This window comes from Scyliorhinus torazame, chromosome 17 (genome assembly GCF_047496885.1).
Source record: "Scyliorhinus torazame isolate Kashiwa2021f chromosome 17, sScyTor2.1, whole genome shotgun sequence".
NCBI classification, from domain to species: Eukaryota; Metazoa; Chordata; class Chondrichthyes; order Carcharhiniformes; family Scyliorhinidae; genus Scyliorhinus; species Scyliorhinus torazame.
In genome coordinates this window covers 83495240-83500489 of record NC_092723.1, presented here as the reverse complement: position 1 = coordinate 83500489, position 5250 = coordinate 83495240, and the positions used below count along the sequence as shown (strand labels likewise).

The 5250-nt window shown below is 51.6% G+C and overlaps 1 pseudogene; it reads left to right on the top strand.

Moving 5' to 3' along the window:
* The first annotated feature begins 1886 nt into the window (after positions 1-1886).
* Positions 1887-2065, top strand: LOC140394674 (U2 spliceosomal RNA; annotated as a pseudogene).
* The last annotated feature ends 3185 nt before the right edge of the window (positions 2066-5250 follow it).

Here is a 5250-nt window from a genome sequence, read left to right as displayed (position 1 = left end):
TGACAGAATATCGCACACCTACATGATGGATGTGCTCTCCAAAATGGGGTTTGGGGAGGGAATTCGCAATTGGATCAAACTGCTCTACACAAACATCTATAGCGCAGTCTCAATCAATGGGTGGGAATCAGAAAAGTTCCAGATCAGATCTGGAGTCAGGCAGGGCTGCCCTCTCTCCTCTGCCCTTTTTGTGTGCTGCATAGAACCTTTTGCCGAGTCCATCAGGAGGGATCCGGGTATAAGAGGAGTGACGATCCCAGGCAGTGGAGGCATGCAAGTCAAGGCCTCCCTGTACATGGACGACGTTGCCGTCTTCTGCTCGGATCCTGCGTCTGTACGCAGGCTCTTAACCACCTGCGACCAGTTTGAACTGGCCTCTGGAGCCAAGGTAAACCGGGGCAAGAGCGAGGCCATGTTCTTTGGGAACTGGGCCGACCGGTCCTTTGTCCCCTTCACCGTCAGGTCAGATTACCTGAAGGTGCTGGGGATATGGTTCGGAGCTGCTGGGGCGTGCACCAAAAACTGGGAGGAGCGCATAGGAAAGGTAAGACAGAAACTGGGCTGGTGGGAGCAACGCTCCCTCTCCATTGCGGGCAAAACCCTGGTCATCAGGTGTGAGGTACTCTCGGTGCTACTGTACGTGGCGCAGGTCTGGCCCATAACCCGACCCTACGCCACAGCAGTCACCCGGGCCATCTTCAAATTTATCTGGCGATCCAAGATGGACCGTGTCCGAAGGGACACCATGTACAAACCTCTGGAGAAGGGAGGGCGGAACGTACCCAACGCCTCCCTCATCCTGTTGGCCACCTTTGTGTCCAGCTGCATCAAGCTGTGCGTGGACCCCCAGTATGCAAACACCAAGTGTCACTACATACTGAGGTTCTACCTGTCCCCGGTGTTGCGAAGGATGGGCCTGGCCTCATTGCCGCGGAACGCTCCAAGTAGTTGGACCGTACCGTACCACCTGTCCTTTGTGGAAAAGTTTTTGAAGGAAAACACCTTTGACCACAAGGCAATGAAGCAGTGGTCAGCACGTAATGTCCTCGAGGCCCTCAGGGAAAAGGAGACCGTGGAGGACGTTGGATGGTTCCCTGAGCAGACTGCCAGAGTCATCTGGCAGAACGCCTCATCACCAGAACTTTCAAACAAGCACCAAGACCTAGCTTGGCTGGTGGTGAGAAAGGCCCTCCCTGTCAGATTCTTCATGCACACCCGAAGGCTCTGCACCAATGCACGCTGCCCTCGGAGTGGCTGTGGGGGAAATGAGACGGTCACACACCTCCTTGTGGAATGTGCCTTTGCAAAGAAGGTCTGGAGAGAGATGCAGTGGTATTTGTCAAGGTTTATCCCAAACAGATCTGTGACACAGGACTCTGTGCTCTACGGACTGTTTCCAGGGACACACACCGAGACAAATATCAACTGCTGCTGGAAGGTCATCAACTCGGTAAAAGACGCTCTTTGGTCTGCCCGAAACTTGCTGATCTTCCAGTGCAAAGAATTGTCCTCGACCGAGTGTTGCAGACTGGCACATTCCAAGGTCCAGGACTACGTGCTGAGGGACGCACTCAAGCTTGGGGCAGCTGCCGCCAAGGCGCAATGGGGAAAGACCACAGTGTAAAGTCTTTCCAGCAAATGTACACCGAGGGGCGCGTAACAGTGTAAAGCCCCTCGGTCTGGGCAATCAACACTCCAATGTATAAAACAAACATGCCACTGTAAATATTTAAGAAGGAATTGTAATGTAAAGAGTGATATGTGTACGACAATATCAAAATTGAATGAAAGAAAGTCAAGGCAACATGTAACCCTGCCGGAAATGTACAGTCAAGACAATTTGAAATGTTTCTGAAATGCTCATGATAAATTTTTATGAATAAAGTATATTTTTTTGAAAAAAAAAAAAAAATCTGTTCTTATCAGTTTAATATCTGATACGTCCCTTATCTGGGGACCATATATTAAATTGATTTTTGGAGCAGGGAGATGGAATAGGGGCTTGCTCCGTCCACTCCACGCATCGACCTGGTATTGCAGTATCTCCAGGAACGGTGCACACCACCCCTTTATGGGGAATTTCAAAGTCAAAAAACAGCTCAAACACATACAAATATACACTTTATTCACATTTCTTTCATCACACAACAAAACGCTTTGTCAAGTGGCTGCTGCTACTCAGCTTCTACGGGGTGTGATGAAGGATGACGAAAGGCCTCATCTTACAAGCACAAGGGGGAAAGCAAACAAATTCAAAATTGACCACCCATTTCACTGCAAAATCCTACCAACTGTCCTGGCTTGACACAATTCACACCTCTCAAACCTGGGGTTACCCCATCTCTGGATCTGTAAAGATTTAATCACCTGCTAATGGTCGCATTCCAAGCATTGTCTGGCATCTTTGAATCTGTCTATATATATGTTTCTGGAGCATACCTCTTCATTCACCTGAGGAAGGAGCAGCGCTCCGAAAGCTAGTGACATTGAAACAAACCTGTTGGACTTTAACCTGGTGTTGTAAGACTTCGTACTGTGCTCACCCCAGTCCAACGCCGGCATCTCCACATCATTTCACTGTTGAATGTGGATTACTCCGCTTCTCGGCCTTTTGGCTAAGATCAAGTGTAGTCTCATTTGATCGAGGGAAGCTGAGGATTTCGATGACGATCGTGGCTTGGAGAACTCGGAGGGATTGAAGTCGCCAAAGAAGTAACGTTTGGAGCTTGGCTGCTATTGGTGGATCTACATGCTGGCCTAAACCTCGGGTTTAGGCCTAACGCCGATACAGTTTCACACCCAACGTACGAGCTATGGATGCAGCTGCATCCCGACCACCAGGCTGGGGCGTGCGAAACACTGTCCGAGTCACAGTGAAGAAAACGGATGGAGAGTCACCTTTGGACCGGAAACACTTCGTGAAGAAGGTGCTGCTCGAGTGCTGTGGGTTTAAAGCAACAGAGATCTTCTGCTTGCAAAACTTCCCCAAGAATGGTTTCTTTGATGTCACCTTCAAGAGCGTCGCAGCGTGCATCAAATTCTTGAACGTCTTCAAGGAAAAAGGTAACCAGAGTCCCTTGTCGATCCTGACTGCGGAACCTCTGTTTACGCTACCGGCACAGCGAAATCGGGTTGTTACACTGCACACGTACAACCCCCACGTCCCTGTATCTGATGTGCTCACGTTCCTCGCCAGGTACGCTGAGCTGAAAAGTGACAGCGTGCAAGTGAAAGACACCTTCGGCATCTGGACAAGTGAGCACCAGGTCAAGGTGACCCTAAGAACGGACAGCAACGGAGCCATCCTGCATCCCCCCTCCAATTTCGCTATTGGAGTAAATCGTGGCTACCTCTACTACGTGGGACAGCCACGTGTATGCCACACCTGTGGCAAAACGGGGCATGTTGCCGCAAACTGCAGTGTGACCTTCTGCAAGAACTGCAGGCAGGAGGGACACATGACTAAGGACTGCAAAGAAGACAAGTGCTGCAACCTGTGTGGGGAGGCCGGCCATCTTTACAGGGCCTGCCCGAAACGCGGGGCAACATACGCTGAAATCATCAGCAGCGGAGTTAAAAAGGCGACCAGAGAGGAGGTGCATACACCCTCCACCGAAAAAGACACCACGGCTCAGAATGAGGAAAAGCAACAAAAGGGCCCCCAACAAAAAGAGGAGGCCCCAGCACCTCCTGACAACCCAGCCCCAGCCCCATCTGATGAGGAACACTCAATGGAAGAGGAAGAGGATGGGACAAAGAATAAAGAGCCCTGGGAAACCGTGAACAGGGACAAACGTAAGAGGAAACAAAAAAACAAACTGAAGAACCCCCTGAGGGGTAGTGGCAAAAAGCGACACCTCTCAGCCGGCGCACTTAGTGCCGACACCTCATCCGATGAGGGAAAACAGGACAAGAATCGGCCTCAGATAAAGAGGCAAAGCACCAACGTGGAACGGAAGGCACAGACCCCCCAGACCACCGACCAGGAAGAAAACAAGGTCACAGACCAACCCCCGCTAGCAACGAGCAGCAACAACCCAGGTGAAGACCGGCCTGCAACCCCAACACCTACTGACTGCCACGACGAACCCCAGGGCTACACCACCCCCCCAATGCATCTGCATCAAAATCACGGGGCCAGCACGGACCAGAACAGTTTTCTCAGCCCTGCAACTGTGCTAAAGCTTGCGAGCACCACCAGCATGCTGGGGAACATTCAACAGCTGGAACAGCCAACTGTATAGACTCTGGACTCTTGAGACTGGTAAATCTATCTTTTTATAATGGGTTTAAAAATTGCATCCATAAATGTGCGAAGCATCAAAGATACTTCGCGGTGTGTAGCCACACTCAACCATTTGGCAAATGTAAAAGCTGACCTACTGTTCCTGCAGGAGTGCGGAATTCCGCACCTCAGCAACTACAGACGCTGGTCGAGCTGGTGGTCCCACGGGCCATCCATCTGGTCAGGAGGAAACGACTGCCGCTCCTCCGGCCTGGGTATTCTGCTGCGGGGAGGCAACTTCACCATCTCCGACGTTAAGGAGGTGGTGGGCGGGCGCCTCCTCGTAGCAGACGTGAAATACAAAAACACCCCTCTCAGACTTATTAATGTGTACGCCCCAGCCGTAAAAAGTGAGCGGCTGGCAGTTCTTCAGCAACTCCCACTGCTGTTGGCCACCTCCAAGCCGGTCATCCTGGGTGGTGACTTCAACTGCATCATCGATGCGGCTGGACGATCCAGCAAAGCCGACAGCAAACTAGACGCTACGTCCAGACTCCTGATGGAAACGGTAAAAGACGCCAAGCTGCTCGACGTCTGCAGCAACCCTGCAGACGGCGCGCAGCGTAGATACACATGGTCACGGCCAGACGGGTCCGTCCGCTCCAGGATAGACTTCTTTTTTGTGTCCCGAGCTTTCACGGTCAGGTCCACCGACGTAACGCCGGTGTTCTTCTCTGACCACTGCCTCCTACTGGCCGACTGCCACCTGCAGGAAGACCAGGGGGTAGGCAGGGGGACGTGGAAGCTAAATGTAAAACTGCTGACCCCTGAGAACATCGAGGAACTCAGGAGGGATTACAAAGGTTGGAGAACCGTGAAACCCCTCTTTGAGGCCCCACATCTCTGGTGGGAAGCAATCAAGGGGAATATCAAGAGGTTTTTCATCCTCAAGGGCGTTCAAAAGGTGAGAGAGAGACGAGGGGTCATGTCCAGGCTCCAGAAAAGTATGCAAAATTTGCTCCAGC